Raw genomic sequence first — 17,867 nt, forward strand, 5'->3', positions numbered from 1 at the left:
TTGATTTTCTTTTTTTTTGGGTTCTAGTTTCGATCGAGATTTTTGGAGTAATGCTATTCATTCCATAAAGACTAAAGAGGCTAATTGTCAAATTCCCCCACTCGACCGCGTAGTGCATTAGGTTCAAATTGTGGGGTTCATGAATATGGATAAAAACAAGTCCTTCGGTCTTCAAACTCCTAACTACGGGGTCCAGATGAGTCAGAAACATTGACATCTGTGGATTCTTTCATTCTCGTTCATGAGTTCATTCTGCTTTTCTTTACGTAAAGTCTGATTCCTTGCGTGATGACTGCTTTCTTAGCTCAAATTCTGAATTTGCAAGGGCTCGACTGATAAGGAGAGCAAACCACTTTGTAGCAAGAAAGAATGAAAAATCTTTCATTTGTTTCTCTATTATCGTTATATAGAAAGATTCGAAAAACTAAGAAAATGGCAAGAACCGAGAAAAGGCAATGAATGAAAGGATGAGTTGATCTCTGATCATTTGCTTAAGACATGCATGAAGAGATTGAGAAAGAGAAGAAGAAGAAAGATAGAAAAAGCTAGAACTACCTCCTAATTGACTTCTTCTATTTCATTTCTCACGAGATTTCTTTCTCTTTTCTTTCATCCTTCTTCAAAGAAGATTTCGAAAAAAGTCATGATAAAGCTTGATAAATAGGGAAAAATCTCTGATGAGGCTAGGAGCAAAGAATTTTGCGAATAAAGTCTTATGGAACTGAATAAAGAGGAATTTCACCCTTGTTCATTGCACTCCTAACAATTAAGGATAGTGATTCAGAGTTGAGTCAGTCACAGATTTTCCGTGGGCGGGAGATCGAGAGTCGGAAGTTTCACTAAGCTTTTTACCAAAGACGAGACTCCAAAATTTTCGCCCAGAGGCAGAAGCCTACTCTCTTTTTTTAGGGATCCCGGAAAAGCGCTCGACTCGAAGGAAGAGATGTCATTGAGCGTAAAGCTTATTGACTCGGTATGAATACGACCGATGAGGCTGTCTTCCTTTCTTATGTAATTCATTCTGGGTTAGGCTTCCACAACTAAAGAAACTTCAGCCCCGACTTATCCGCTCTTTCTCTTCTCAATCTTTTCATCTGAGGAAAGGCTCTCTTGTAGAGAGCCGAGCAACCTTACGTCAAATACTCAGAAGCAAAAAGAAAAGAAAGTGGAGTCCAGTGCTGGACCCCCGACAAGTATGTGGGTTGCTTCATCGTGGTCTCCCTGATCGCTCTTCTGACTTGAAATTCAAGGTTCTCTAAACCCTTTGAGTAGGGCGGGGGACTGTTCTCCTCATCGTCAATATCTCAAAAATAGGATTTTGACATTGAAATTTCAGGAATCGCCCCGCCGCCAGTACCTTGAAATATGGCCATTGTATGTAGTCAAGGCTGCACTGGGTTCCAGTGTCTATTCGATGTACCTTCTTTTTTGAAATCAGATTCTTCCACCTCTTTACCTTAGATAGGGACTAAGGCAAAGTTGAGAAGGTTCATCCCGCCTTCTCCCAACTTATTCTGGTTAATGTGCCATATAAGTTTGTCCGTCTTCTTGTCTTTCTTCTCTTTCCTAATGGAAGAAAATCCGGTATTCCTTCCCCAATATTTGTAGAAGCCCGACAGAGATATACCGCTCCTTACTTAGACTATGTCTTTTTTTCTTTCTAAAGAATGAATTCAGGCGTAATGTATAAAATGGGGGGGTTGCCAATCTGGGTGCCCGCCCGGATTTCTAAACACTTCCAAAACGTCGAGATCAGCCGAGCTTCTCGATGTGCGATAGAAAATGTAAGGGGATTCTTCTTTCGGCCCACGGTCCCCTTTCCTGAAAGATCCGTGGGAGCTCATTCCCCATTAAGATAATAGGCACATTTCCTTTCTGAGAAAAGAGAAAATTTGACATTTGCACTTTTGGCCGTCCATTAGCCTTAATAAATGGGCCAAATATCCTCCAGGCTGAGAACCCCATTCGCCGTCTGACTCTCTAAATTCATCTATCGCCCATAGATCATATCAGTCATCCGGAATATTGCTCCTTCCCCTGTATACTTGTAGTACCCTTGAAAGTCTAGTAAGGAAGAGGGTTTTTTGAGTACTTGGGCTCCCATACATCAAGAGTTGCCTAGTCTTGACCGGCCTGTGGCAGACTAAGGCCACCCAATCGAGGAGGAAATACTTATCCCCAAGTTCCTCCATCTTATAGGGGTCCGGCCAGCCCTTTTCCCAAAGATAGCCTGCGATTCGCTCCCCAAGCCTTTTCTCTCGCAGTGGAAATCTTCCCATATTTGCCGCATGCCATGCTAGGATACCTTAGCACTACTGCACTTTGAAGCATGGGATCCGACATCGAGCCACTCATCGTGCTCTCGGAGCCTTTTGATAAGTAGGCCGCTGGGGGGGACGCCCTGTAAACACTCCTTTTTTTCACGAGTGCAGCCGCTTCGTCCTTCACCGAGTGCAAATTTCCCCCACTCAAATTCTTTGAGCCTCAGATAGGCACAAATGGACCCCCAGCCGAAAGGTGACCCAAGACTGCCGTGACTCCCATGATGGGAATGCACCGCGACCCTGTAGCTTTATAACGAGAGGCACTTTCATTCAATATACCCACGTGAAAATGGCGGGTACCATCTCTTTCCTGAATTCGAAATTCTCATAGAGATAGAGAAGGGCTTGCACCATGAATATCCAGCACAGAAATCTTCTTTCTCTCACCCCTTTTTGAAGTAATTCAAATTCATCGTCTAAGATTGAGACTATTACCTTTTACGGTCATCTTCGATAGTCCAGTAAAGTCAGTCAAGGGAGAATGCCGTGCTATGTGTCTTTAGTAAGAAGAAGATGCTTTCTGTATTCAATTGGGAATCTTTCTGAGTTCAATAGCTGCGAGTATGAAAGAGAAAGAGGCTTGATAAACTCTTCAAAAACTATCCATTGAATGAAAGAGAAAGAAATCTCTTCTTCTTTCTTGAGCAGTTGTTCATATCCTTTTCAATTACTTGAGCAGAGAAAGAATCATAATAAAGAAGAAGAGCTTGAATTACTACTTCTATTGAATATCTGAAACGAGCACTTGAGCGGAGTGCAAAGAGCCCACTCCCACTGACATATTTGTTCATATCCTTTTCAAGAATCTTGAGGACTTTCGCCGGAGCGGTTCGGAGAAGAGAGAGGTAATAAGAGGGTCAATGAAGATGAATTGAGTCGACTGAGTAGAAGGAGATAGAAAGGACGGAGTCTTCAACCCTACTACGGCAACTCAATTTCTGAGAGCTTCAGTCTGAAATAATCAGCCTACGGACAGAACTCAATTTCTGAGAGCCTTCTACGCCTTATAGGGTAAGGAATCGAAGCTCTCAACTCCTCTCCTTATCAGTCGAGCCTCGCATAAATCGATGTGAGCATTTGCTTAACATATGCGGATTGGTTAATAGGTCTTGCTCATATCGGGCAAATACCCTCTCTCCCTGCCCCCTAACCCGAACCGATCCTCCTATCTATCATTGTTCGCGCTTCGACCCTTGCTTTCATTCTCATCACATTCAAACCCGGTATTTGACTATCCGATCACGTGGAATCATCCCAAGAGTCAAATCGACTAATTAGGCCCCACTCCTAGGTTAGGCTCGAGAAGAGGACAATTTCCTGAAGTTGAAAGAAAAGTGATTGCACGTGCCCCAGCATTCAAACTCCCCAACCATGGATCGGCTGCTCGACTCGGACTCGGGTCAAGGGACTGAATCCGCACCTTTCTGAGGCAGAAAGCAAGAAAGAAGAGGATGATCATAGACGTCCGTCCCCACCAGCGATTAAACTACCACGGACCGGGAAAGGCCTCAGTCAATCACTAAGCTTTGAGGGTCAGAAGGAGGACGCGTGGTCGGAAGGAAATCGGCAGTTTCTTTCTCCGTTGTTTAGGCGCGAAGCGCATTTCTGACAGAGACAAAGAAAGGATTGACGGAATTGATCAGACTGTTAAGGATGAGGCGAGACCAGAGGTGAGAAGAAGATCGAAAGGAGATAGAGAGGAGTGCAAGTGCACAAGAAAGGCGAGACCCCTTCTTCTTGCATCCGTTGATTCAGTGGGTCCATGTCAATTCTCGAGAATGAGAGAGTCTTTCCTGACGCCCTTTCTTTCAATTCGATTGTAATGTCCCAGAAGACAGGATGTGAACACACAAGGCACCGCGGAGTGGGAGCCGTCAAAGACCCGACTCAGGCATTATCACATGATTGGATTAGCTATCTTGCTATAATATAAGAAGGGTGGTCAGTAGGGCGCTCCATGTAGACCCAGGTAGGATCGATCGGAAGGTGGTCTGAGTTTGAAAGAAAAGAACTGACCAAAGAATTTTCGGTCTATCAATACAGGGTTGAATCAAGGTTTGACTCCTTTTCATGATTCCACTAAAAAGGTCCTCAATGAACAAGGACATATTAACCCCGAAGCGGCGAAGATAAAGGAATCAGACTTCCTCGAGCGATCGGCTAAGTTCTTTTAATAAAGACAATAATCCACAAACCACTGATGAAAGAGAATTCCACTCAACAGGCTCAGGCTTCGAGGTAGCCACTATATGCGGAGATAGGGGGTTGCCTCCACCCTCTTTCTTTGGGCGAGTTAGCGCCTCGTCCACTTTCCGTCTTGTCGACTTCTCTCCTTTCAGTCGAGCCCTCAGTCCTAGGCAAAATCTAATGATTCATTTTTGCACTCCTTTTCTCTTTATGAAATGAGCTTTGATCCTGAACAGTCCCTGATTCAACCCTTATTAAACTTTGAGCCTCTCCTCTCCTTATCAGTCGACTTTCTTCGAACCTCTATTTGGAGTCGTCCGGAGGCGCGAAGCGAAACGACTGTTAAGGAGTGGTATTATGAAATAGCTCTCCAAATAAGGAAGGAGAGGGGAGAAGCGAAACGACTGTATCTAATAGGAGTGGTATTATGAAATAGCTCTCCAAATAAGGAAGGAGAGGGTCAAAGAATTTGAGGCGAAACGACTGTATTATAATATTAATAGGAGTGCAACGAAAGAAATCCATATAAAGAATTGAATAATAATCGTCGGGCTCCTCTCCTTCCTAACCTCAGTCGAGTACCTTCGCTCCTCTCCTTATCAGTCGAGTACCTTCGCTCCTCTCCTTATCAGTCGAGTACCTTCGCTCCTCTCCTTCCTAACCTCAGTCGAGCCGCTTTCGCTCCTTCGCACCTTGAAGATGAATATGGATTTCAGACTCATCTGGAGTAGCTTAACTTCGGACCGAGAAAAGATCTTTTTTGACTGATTTTGACATATTCAATTTCTTCTTTTTCTTAGCGAAAATTCAGAAAAAGCTAGGTTTTGGGTATGGCTGGCAGCAACTTTTCATTCAAAATCTTGAATTTTTTCTCTATTATCGTTAAATATCAAGATGAGAAAAAGGACCATTTTGCAAGAAAAAAGACGGGAAAACGCAATGAAAGAATCAAGCCTATCAAAGAAATGAACATTGTTTGATTCTAGTTTGACTTTCTGGTCCGTAGGTTAATATGGATAGTCCTCCGGATAAATCCTCCGGACAGGGATCTTGTAGATTCCCAATGAAGAAGGTTATTCAATCAGAATGATTCTTGAATTCGAGTTAATGAGCTTCTTTCTTTGCGCCTTTCTTTCTCCGTCCTTCGGACTATCCATATTAGTCGCTTCTCAAATTCTTTGAGCGTCCGGAGGCTGAATTCATATGAGTTCCTTCGTCATTCCACTGATTTTATGGGACTTGTTCATGGAACTAAGATTTGCGGATGACTCAAACTTATGGCGTCCCTTTGTTAATTAAACTACTTCTACCTCTTCCTTGAACTTTCATCCGCTCCGTCTTCCTTAATTGCTCAACCTTGATTTAAGGGCAAATCTACCATTCCCTGCGCCAGTCAAATCAGATTTCTTTCTCTTTTCAGGATGGGAGACTCGTGAAGTTCATCCTTTTCTTAATATGCCTTTGATATAGGCCTTGGGATGAGGCTGCCTCAAAGGAAAGCAAGGACATAAACTTATGAAAGCGCCTCAATGAAGAAGGCTCAAAGAATCTTCGTCCTTATTAAATTAACTTCCTTAAGACCGGCACGAGATTCAAAGAAAATGATTTGACGTGTGGGAAACCCAGGAAAATGCTCATTCAAACTCCCAGGAATCGGCGGCTCGTGGAGGACAAAGGCCCCACCCACCTCTTCAGTCGCCCTTGGTCTTGGTGAGACCGGTTGAGGCATCGGATCGCGAACTTTCAGGGGAAGGAGGGCCCCAGGGTCGGCAGTCTCTTTCTTTGTTAGCATCCGTACTATGAGAAAGAAGTAGTCTCACGGAGTAGAGGAAGAGGATCAGAGTCTTCCGGGATGGTATTTCCCCGATCGGGTGTGTGTAAAGCGAGAACCCCTTGTTCATTGAGGCGGTTCAGTCCTGAAACCCATGCAAAAGTACGAAATCAGCGATGTGATGAAAGAGAAAAGAGTCCAGCTGATCTTTCTTTCAAACTTCCTTCTCTCCTATGCGTCGGGGAAGGAGGGAAGAAGCTTGACCAAGGGGAAAGGAGCCTCAGGATCTGAGGAGAATGAATCTCCTTTATTTAGTACGCTCAATTGGCTCGGTCGGGAGAATAAGGATAGGCAGTCCCTAGTGGGTGGGGCTTAGCCGAGTTTAAGAAGGAGCACAAATACAGAGGAATTCCCCGCCTTAGCCCGAGCAGCTATAACTCACCATGAAGAATGGTGGGGTCGGCTCAGTTCTTCGATCTTGAGGAAGAAAGGCTCACAGGCACCCCTTTCAGTTCTTCGCCTTCCCTCCGTCGTCCCGTATGAGGTTGAAGCTGGAAGTTGCCCTTGTTTCAAGACTTTCGGAACTAGGTTGAAAAGTGATCTATTGATTTGTCTGAACAAGTCAGAATAAATGGAAGGATAGAAGGCATCCATCAAAAAGTTGGAGGAGTTCTATCAGTTGAGAGAGGAGACCGCGAAAGAAAGAAGTTGAAAGATCAATGAAGAAGGTTCAAAGAAAGCTAATATGGATATAAATCAGTCCTTCGGACCGCTCCGCCTCTCAATATTCTTTGAGCCTCTCCTTCTGCGAAGCTTATAATCAGATCTCATAAGATAAGAGTCCTCCGAAGGATAGGCTTTTCTTTTCTTCCTTTCATTATTTTAGGTTCGGATTGAAAAGAGGAATACTGGATAACCCGACTGATTTATGGAATGGAATTTGTTGCGGTATATCGGTATCCTAGAACTTCTCTTGTTGCGGGACTTCGATCATTCTTTGAGCCTTTTCTTGGACTGATTTATGGCGGAAATGAAAGACGCACGGACCGGGAGGGAGCGGCCCATAAGTTTGAGTGGAATTCAAGCTAATATGGAAACTCGTCCTACGTAGCTTAATTAAGACTTCGATCATTCTTTGAGCCTTTGAAGAATAAGGATAAGGACTCCACTCTTTGTGCCTCGCAAATTCTTCTCAACTCAATGAACAAGGGCTTGATCTTGTCCTTCCTAGCTTGATTCTCCTTCGCACCTTGAAGGAAGATGAATATGGATTTCTGACTCGTCCTACGTAGCTTAATTAGAACGAAGATTTTTTTCATCTCAAATTCTGAGATAATTCTTTGCGCCTACTCCGCCTTGTTCATTTCTTTCTTGTTCAACTTATTTCATTGAATATCAGAGCTTTAGAATTTCATCTTCTTAATATTAATATCTTTTTATGAAATAATGAATCGCACTTTCGCGGGAATCGCTTCGCATCTGAATATCCGATTATGAGTTTGTGCTCAGGAGTGAGACTTTCTAGGTTTACGAAGTCGAGAGAGAGAGAGAATAGACAGACAGAGATTGAATGAGTACGAAATGAGTGAGGGAGGAGAAAGGCGAAAGGCATCCGTCCCAGAGGTCAGCGAAGCCACTCCTTAGAGCTTCACGAGATAATCCCAGTCGGGTGCTAATAGCGCGAGTTCTTTCTGCTGGGCACACTGAACCTCTTCCCTGAGATCGTACCCGGATGAGCTTCCTTCCCTTCTACTCATTTTTTCGGGAAAATCAGCTCTGTTCTCGTTTGAGACTGGTAGAAATCCGCTCATATTCTACCACGAGTAGGACGGACCGCTACGTGGGGAACTGCGAGACTAAGAGAGGGAGGTCTGAGGACCCTGACCTTGAGTAGGGCCGGTGCCTTTCATGCCTTTCTCAATCCTTTCCATTAAGATGCCAAGTCTCTCACTCTTTTTCTTTACCCGCGAGAAAAGGGTTCACAGTCATATTGGGTAACTTCAATACGCTTTCCAGTAGGGTAGGCCTCGGTCTCTTTCTTTACCTTTCAATACGGATCCATCAATCCTCGTCCGTCCTACAGCCCTTGTTCATTGAGGCGGTGGAATAAAGAGGATTCAAGAAAGCTATCCAGATTCATTGAGGCGGAAGGAAAGCCTAGGTTCTAAAGTGAATAAGGAAGAGATCAGAGAAGAATTTTCAGAGTGATCGACTGCTTATTATATTTCTTAGATGAGCGAATTCGCAGATCGAATGAGAACTGAAAGTCTTATCTTATTGAATCTGAATCAAGTCTATATTATCAGTTATATGCCCCATTTAGATAGAAGGCCTTCCTCGATCAGAAAGTGAACCATCGGTGGATACTCTGCCAGACCTTTACCGGCTTTCATCAAAGCCATTATTATTGCTTCTTTTTCTCTTAGAACGTGGTAAGATAAAGAGAGACTGAGCAAGAACTACCTGAAGCTAGTCCAAAAACCTTAAAGTGAACCATCTCTTTCTACTCTGCCAGACCTTTACCAGCCGAGATAAAGGCTTGCCCTGCTTTTTCTCAAGAGATTCAGAGAGAAATTCTTTCTCTTCTATTATGATTTTGAAATTTCTCAATTGGGAATTTAGTGAAAATCCTTTGAAATTCGAGTTAATGAGTGAAATTGAGATCAACTGGCGAAACTAATAAGAAGATATTCACAAGATCTAATTCAAGCTCTGATATTCAATGAAATAAGTTGAAGAACTGCTCTTCAGAGAAGGGGAAGATCTTTCTCAATTTCTGAGAATAGTATGTAATAGGATTTCCTCATCATCAAAACCTTCTTCCCTTGTTCATTGACCTCTTCTCTTGAAATTCAAGCTTCTACTTTCAGACTGATAATAAGAAGAAGGAGTGCGATTCGACTTTCGTCGTCGAAAGATAGAGAAGAGCTTCTTCTCTCTCCTTCTATCACTCCGTCTCCTCAATTCCATCTTTCTCTTTCTCGGGGGCTCATGACTTTTTCGACTTATGGGCCGTGGACGAGTTCTCGGATGAATCCCATAAGAAGGAAGAGGACCAGCGCATAAACCCAAAGGCCCTTCTAAGCCTTCTCGACGGACAGGAGTGCAGGCTCGATGCCAAATACGAGCGGACCTTCCTTCAAAGGGTCAATGTCCCGATCATGATAATGGGCAAGACCCTGCCGAGAAGCTTCCGGGACCCGGATACCCCCTTTGCCAAAGGAATCATTCCTTTGAAATTCGCCGACTATGCTCTTCAAACCAGGATGATCGGGCTATTTATGAAATATGTGTGTGTGATCGATAGGAAAGATAGATAGGAAACTCAAAGTCGTCTAAAAGTTAGGCTTCGAGAAAATCTCACTCTTATTCATTCCATGAAATACCAGAGCAAGACACCGTCTAGTGGGCAACTCGGTCCTGAGATCCCTCACTCAGAGCTAAACTGGACTTCGCTTCTCGTAGAGACTGGGACTGATTCCTCTTTCTTTATGGATCTTCATTGATCATAGTACTTCTTCTTTCTTATTCTTCGGCAAGAGAGAATGAAAGAGAGGATAGGCTGACGAGGAGGGTTAGCCTATGAAATCCAATCTGGTCAATCCGGAAGAGAGAGAGCTTCCGAAACAGCACCTATCGGCCGCTTCGCGGACTCTTCTTCCAAGACTCTCACTTTGAGGATTCCCTTTTCGTAAGAAAGCTACTACCTGTCTTCTCTCTCTACTTTCATCCTATATATTAGCCGACTTATCTTCTTCTTTCTTTCCCCTTGTTCATTGATTGCGCGGAGCAGACTGATTTCTTATCGTCAAAAGGCAGTCTAGGCTTTCCTCTTTATTTATCTCAAACTTTCTTCTTTATTCCACTTTCCTTCCTCGATCATTCTTTGAGCCTTGTTCTTGGACTGATTTATTTATGGAACTGAAACTTCCCACCATATTCTCATTTATATGCCGAGGATCGATCCAAAGGTGCTCACTCATTGAGCCCCGGTAAGGTAATCAGTCGGTCCCGGTCTCGGTCTTAGATGAGAAATGAATTACGCACTCTTAGAGGGGATCGAAGGAGACCTTCTATTATGAAACTCCCTACCCTTTGGCATAAAAGGAGTCTCAGGCCTACCCTTTGGCATAATAAGTAGTCTAATTACCGATATTCATAGATTCCCTGATGCAATAAGTTCTACGACATTCATGATCAGAATCGACTCCTGGACTGGCATTCAATTTCATCAACAAGAGATGGCGGAAGCCCTTGTCTTTCGGTTCTAGCTCTTAGTGCCGTCTTTGGCCTCGCCCTTTGTTGAGAGTAATAATCTGACCTAGGTTCAGGATGAGTTAGAATCTCGGATCGAGAACTTTCAGTTCGTATTATCTCTTGCGGAAGAGTCATGATCATTAGATCTTTCATTATCTCTTGAGTCAAGCTAGAAGAATGATCAGTTTCATGAATAAGAGAAAGAGAGAGATGAGACTCTGGTCGGACTGAAAGCCTAAGCCAGCGGTCCGCACCCTCTGACTAATGAACGGCCTTTCTGAAAAAAGATCGATCATTCCCCTGCCTCTTTCTCTTATGCTGCTGAGGCTGCAAGGGATGAGCTACTTTCAGAGTCTTCCCCTGCCCCCACGGAGCGGTCTGGTTCCGATCTTCACCCTCTTCTTAAGAGTTGAGATATTCTACCCGAACCGAAAGAACTCTTCTATCATTGTGATAGCTTGACTCCTCAAATTCAGAAAGATTCTGATAGTGGTCTCATTGAGAATCAAGTCAAAGACTTTGCGGGATCAAAGGAAGGAACTCATATTCATTCAGCCTCCTTCTACGTCTTTCAATATTCTTTTCTCTTTATTCGCAAATTGCGCCTTTCTTGAAATTCAAGCAGTGAGGACTATGAAGACCTCCGGACCCTCTCATTGATAAGGACATATTCAATCCGTAGGCTAAAAAATCAGAGGTTCATATTCCATTTCATGACTCATCTGGAGTAGCTTAATTAGTCTCATATTCGTGAATTCCACTAAGCCGTCAAAAGTCCGACTATCCTAACAAGGGAATCTCTCTCTCTTGAATAAGCTCAGCTGATCGACTCTTATTCATTCAATGCCTGCTAAGGATCGGAAGCTGTTGAACTCGTAACAAATAGAAAAGTCTCAGACATAATATCTAAAAAGAGGGCTAGGCCCGTAGAGGCACAAAGGAAGCTCCCGGCCCATAGGTGCAGTTGACTTGGCCGAGTTGGAATCCTTTCTACATTGATACGTGAGTCACCTGGACCTTGATTTATAGAAGCATGCAAATCTTTCTATTTCAGAAGGAGAGACCCATACTGAAAGAGGGAGACTGAACTGAGTACGCTTATTCGTTATTCCCCGGTATTTCTTGCATCAGAGTTCTCATGAGTCACTCCAAGAAGCAAGGTCACATCTTTAGTTGGATCCGCAGAATCAAGCTACGAAGGACAGGGAGAGTCTAGGGTCGACGATAGGAATTGGGTTCGGAGCAGCTGAGAAAAAGGGATGTTTCCGAAGAGCTACTAAGAAAGGAATGAGTCGTCCTTGAGTCAGTGGATATGCTCTTAAACCTTCAGGCTCTTTTCCCGTAAACATAGGAAGAGAGTTTACCGAGGGAGAGGTCTTCCTATGCTGTCCTGAGAAGACGAGAAGAGGTTCCTATGCTTTCCTGAGTTTCCGAGGTTAGAATAAGTCGACTGATTCCTAACCCTTCATTGAGTCGAGTGAGTTGTATCAGGAGAGGGGAAGGGGACCAAGCAGGGCGCGGAAGAGGATCGGAGCAAAGAAGCTTCTCGACCGAGTCTAAGTACGGCACATTCAGTCAAAAGAAGAAGACAGGATCGAAGCAGCTCCAGCTGACAGCGAGAGGAGTCAATGAACAAAGGATAGGATAGGCTTTGGGATAGGAGTCTTGCCCCCCTAGTAGAATAAGGGTTGAGCAAGTGGTTCAGTCAGAAAGCATAGCATAGGTGTGGCGGGGAATCAGTTTCCGAGGTAACTGAACTAAGGATCGGCGGGGCAGGTATTCTATGAATATCATAACCTCTTTCACTATTAGAAAGTAGGACGCCTTTCATGAATGAGAGAGTCCTATTCTCATCCGTGAGTAGGAAGCTCGATCCTTTCTCTTTCATGAGTCAGAAGCCTCAGCTTGAAATGAAAGCAGTATCGAAAGGTGAGACCAGTAGCTGCTTTTTTTTCTTGCTGCAGAAGGAGAGGCTGCCTCTCTTCATCGCTCTTCCTTATTCATTCGTCGGCAAATAAATAGCCTGATTGATGAATTTATTTACCTTGATATTCAGATGTGCCACCCCTGTGATTTTCCTCTTTCATGAGCAAAGGTTCAAACTTCCTGAAACCCTGCCCCTGGGGATTCCAACAAGCAGAATAGGCCGGTCTTAAAGGGGGAAATCTCATAAATCAGAGAGACGGACTTTCGTCAGTCAATAGGACACGCCGGCCGCCTCCAGCTAAAAGTAGGCTTACGTGTGTTGAGGGAATGATAAATGAGTCAATCGGAGAGTACGAAGTCTGACCTCTCACTCTTCGCTGTCTCGGTTTCGTAACCTCTTTCTCCTAAACCTACTAAAAAGAAGAATTGAATTTTGATGCCGTAGGATCAAAGAATTTGAGAAGCGCATTTCTCTAAGAAAATCAGAGAAAAGGAGTCAAGACTCCTAACGGAGGGAGCGCAATCAATGAACAAGTAGTGGCTGTCGCGGTTGCAGCTCTTGTTGCAGAAATAGCTGTCGCAGTAGTGGAAAGAGCAGTTGCTTAGTAGAAAGAAAGATCGATCGGGTAGGGAATATCATCACTAATGAGCAAGGAAAAGAGCTAGCCCTTTTTTCAAACTATTTCCGATTCCTCTTCGAGAAGAGAGCAAGCTGGAAGAAGGAAAGCAACTGGAACAAGGAGAGGTGGGCTTGCTCGCGCGGCAGCATAAGAAGAAAAGGAAGGGGAATTAGATCTAGTTCGATGTAGCATGATCAGTTTCAGAAGGAAGTCTTCTTTCTATGAGTAGGACGACGCGCTTCATCATCAAAAAAAAGAAAGAAGGCTGATTAGTTAGTCCGTCATTGCATAAGATGACTCCATGAGTCAGGAAAAGAGTCAGAAGAAGTAGTTCCATTATCAGCTAGGAAGCAGCTCTTTCATTCATAACCTCAAGAGGCTCAAAGAATGATCGGAGTCAGAAAGAGAAAAGAAAGCCCTTGGCCGAATAAGATTCAGAGGATAGGCTTTCTCTTTTAAGTAGGTTTCTTCTCACCTATTTCAAGAACTTCTCCCTAACAAGGATTTCCCTATGAAAGAGAAAGAAAGACCTTAACCTGAGAAAGAAGGAAAAGGCATATATTCCACTGGGGCGAGAAATCCGGGGCGAGTGAGTACGTCCCGATTTCATGATTTGGGAATGAAGATCATGAATGAGATTCTCCTGAATTCACAATCTAAGTCAACGAAGGACTTCCCTTGAAAGCACAAGAGAAAGGGATGTAGGAAGGGACGACCAGGAAATGCCCAAATGAACCTAAAAGGATTTGCCTTTCCCCATTAATTAGGGATCGGGCTAGATCAGCTTTAGCTTTACCTTTCGGATCCCCGCTTCGGCATTCTGAACCTTGATGAATAAGGCTAACTAAGTCCTAATTAAGGATGAGGAAATGAATAGACCAAGAGAAGGATGGAAGTCGGACAACTCCTCGATCTTGATCCCAAAACAAGGTCAAAAAGCAAATCGGCAAAGGAAGACTTAGAGTCATCATTCCGGAGGTATTCACTAGCCTCAGTAAACCCAATTAGTTAGGATGCGGAGTTAGTAATTCTGACAAGTCTTCTTAGAAAAGAGGATGAAGAAGGATGAGAAAGTTTCTTTTTTTCTTTTCTTCTTGCATTAGCTTTTCTTCGTCAGATGCTTTCATTCTCTCTTCTAGTATTCAAGGTCTAACCTATGGATTAGGCGGCCTACTCCACTAGTCAAATCACTAGATCAATCGTCCGCGCGAACAAGAAGATAGGGTGCCGGAGCGGCTTTCCCTATTAGGGGCAGGTTATCAGCAACTTCAAGAGTCATTCGTCCTTCTTTCAGTCAGCGCTCACTAAGTTGAATGAGTCAGACAGGAAAAGCAATAACTCAGAATAAAGAGTAGGGGAAGAGTCAGCAAGGGAAGATCCTGAGTCAGTCTCTCTCTCTCTTGAATAAGTGACTGAAATCGGAAGTGGCTCTTTCATGAATAAGAAGAATTCGACCAATAGGTTTCGGAACCGCTTGAAGGAGGTGAACGAGGTATGAATAGGTAAGACCAATAGGCAGCCTCATCTCTTTCATGAATAAGAAAAATAGGAATCAATCCTGCGTCAGATGTTGCGGAAGCTAGGGAATGATCAGTTCTTTCAGTCTATCCCGATAGCTTAGGTTAAGTAAGAAGCTTTACCGAGGATTAGGGTCTTTCTTTCCTTATGCAGCTTTACCGAAGTCTTGTATTCCTGGGACTCGGATTTAGTAGGAAGACAGGTAAGAACAAAGAAAGAGGGGTAGAAGGAGAATCAGTCTATCCTGGAAAGGTTATCATACGACCAAGATCTCATTTTTCTTGACCTAGAAAGAGCTGCTGAGTTGACGAGGTTATGCTTGGATCGGAATCCGGCTCTCTTGAAGGTATGAATAGGCTCAATTAAGAGGGGAAGGTTAGACACTCCCAATAGGAGAGACTGTAAAGGACCGGTGTGAAGCAGCTTTCCCAATGAGTCAGTAGGGGGGGAGACTAAGTAGCTTTGCTTTATTCTCAGCCCACGGGAATGAAAGACGCACGGACCGGTAGACAGGACAAAGTAGAGAGAGACCAGTCGAGACCAAAGGAAGAAGAAGCGAAGCCCAAGATAAGGATGCCTTGGACCCAGTTTCAGCTGCAGAGTTGGCTCCTGGGGTTAGGAGTGCAAGGGTCATTCTCTCTTTCCGTAGCGAGATGGGATCCGCCTGAGTTCGATCTTGTATTCGAAATCTCATTGAATAAGAAAGATTCCCCATCTACTATAAGAAGAGAGTCAGTCAATTCTCGTCCCACGGAGCGGTAGCGGGTCTCGTCTCTTGTCTCACCTTCTTTGATCAAAGCAGACGCCCACTCTCCACTAGCGGACCACGGTCCCGGAGATGCCGGTCTCCGTCCTTAAGAGTATCCTCCGATAGAGAAGAAGAAGTGAGTAGGACCCCCACGGGGCCTCTTTCTATCTAGAAAGTCCCCCTGATTTTTGATATGAACTTCACACCATAACATAATATGTATGAAAGCCGAAGATTTGGCCCACTACGCGCTTTTCCCTATTGCTTCAAGCAAGAAGAATTATCCATTTACGAAAGAGGAATTTGCATTCATAAAATGTGGAACTAGGGAATCCAGCTGCCATTTACGAGGTAACTGAAAACGTAATGATCCCTTGCTAGGGGAAGAAGTACTAAATGAAAGGGAATTCTCTGAATATGAATATGCTTTACAAGAGTATAATGGAAGAAAGATCAAGCCTAGGGAAGGAGTTCGGGATCAGAGAGTGGCAGATCAATAGGACGCCGTTGGCAGCATAAGATCAATCGTCCACTCTATTTAGTGGGGTCTACATCAAGGGAATCTGTCTCAGTTTCGGAAGAGGAGGGTTATGAGCCGGTATTCTGAGAATCCCACGGTTTTGAAGTGACTTACTCAACTCTGAATCACTCTACTACGCGGATTAATAGTGGCTCGACTGAGTTCTAGAACTTGAAGGAGCGGGAATGATCGGATGAAATCGAGAAAGAAAAGAGATGAAGAGGGATGAAAGAAAGAAATCTTTAAAGAAAAGAGATAGATTTTCTCGTAAGAAAAGAAAGAGAAAAGAGATAAAGTCAATGAACAAAGGAGAAATCTGTCTTTTTAAGCTAGAAATTCTCTTAAGAAAGAAAGAGAAAAGAGATTTTCTTGATCAATCTCTGAATGAATGTCTTAAGCAAATGATCTGAGATCAACTCATCCTTTCTTTCATTGCGTTTTCCCGTCTTTTTTCTTGCAAAATGGTCCTTTTTCGAATCTTTCTATTTAACGATAATAGAGAAATTTTTACATCTTTTTCATGAAAAGTTGCTACAAAGTGGTTTGCTCTCCTTATCAGTCGAGCCCTTGCATTTTCTTCATTTTCGCTAAGAAAAAGAAGAAATTGAATATGTCAAAATCAGTCCAAGGAAATGAATATGGTAGAATAAATCAGTCCAAGGCGGAGTAAGGAGTTGACGGACGCATTGCGAAGCAAAAAGAAAGAAAGGGAATGAGAAGTTACCTTCTTCCATTAGACTCATCAATCTCCATCCAAGCTAGACGGGCCCCCCATTATTCATTCTCGGAATTAGACTGAGCCGTAGCCCACTACGCGGGCACATTCAGAGTCATTCTCTCTTTCAGAATCGGAAGCAGGAGAAGTGTCCCTTGTTCTTGTTCCAGTTGCTGTGGAAGTGGAGGTTGCAGTTCTTGTGCCTGCTCTTGGAGTTTCTCTTGTTCTTGATTGGTAATCGAATGAATGAGAACAGTTCCGAGGTTCCCGAACTCCCTCATTGAAAGAAAAGAGGGATCGACCGATATACTTTGTAATATCAACTCACGAAATCTTTCCGAGTTCACTCCACTTCTTCTCATGGCACGCGGACCTCGCTTCCTACCTTTCTGCTCCTTCAGCGCATTGTGGAAATCTTTCTTCATTGATAATAGAGTGAATAATCAAGGATATTCATCATCTACGCTTTGCAAGACCAGCGAGAGAAAGAGCTGGTCCTGCCTAGCTTAATTAAAGAAGAAAGGCTACTGAAGATAATGGTACTGATCCTCTTCCTGAAGGGATAACCTCGAGTGGCTTCTTACTCAACGGGGACTTCTGCTGATAGAGTCTATTCACACCGCGAGTTCACTCCAACTAAGCAGCAAAGACTCCACGCGGTTTTCAAGTAGCTTTCTTCCACTCAAGAAGACTCGAGGGAGTCCCACTAAGATCCTGCCTTTAGGTAGAGCGGCGGAAACTCATACTTCTTTCGATCCCGAGACTGATGAGTATGGGGGAGACTGAAAGTCATAGCTTGAGGGTGGTAAGGAACCCCTTTCTAAAGTAGTCTATTTCATACCAACTCTTCCTACTCACCCACGTAGCGGTAAATCAGGCCTGACGGTTCTCGTACAAGGGCTCGGTCTCATGCCGAAAGATCTGATTCATCAGCCACTAAGGGTTATTAGGGAGGCCTCATCAAAGCAACTGCGCAGGCACAAGGAGGCTCCTGAACCCGCCACTTTCTGTGCTCTCCTTAACTCTCTCGCTTCAAAGAGAGATTCTCTACTATGAACAGGTATTCATTCAAGACGGCAGACTGAAGACCACCCTTAAGGCTTTCAGTTCCGGATTTACCGATCCTTGTGTAATGAATGAAATACCTCCTTTGTTCCACGTGATCAGATTTCTAATAACCGGTCTTTTGGGCAGGATTTTGACGATTGGATTTTGTCGGGACTGACGGGGCTCGAACCCGCAGCTGGAGCCTTGACAGGGCGGTGCTCTGACCAATTTCAC

Source organism: Cucumis melo, chromosome 3, assembly GCF_025177605.1.
Source record: "Cucumis melo cultivar AY chromosome 3, USDA_Cmelo_AY_1.0, whole genome shotgun sequence".
NCBI classification, from domain to species: Eukaryota; Viridiplantae; Streptophyta; class Magnoliopsida; order Cucurbitales; family Cucurbitaceae; genus Cucumis; species Cucumis melo.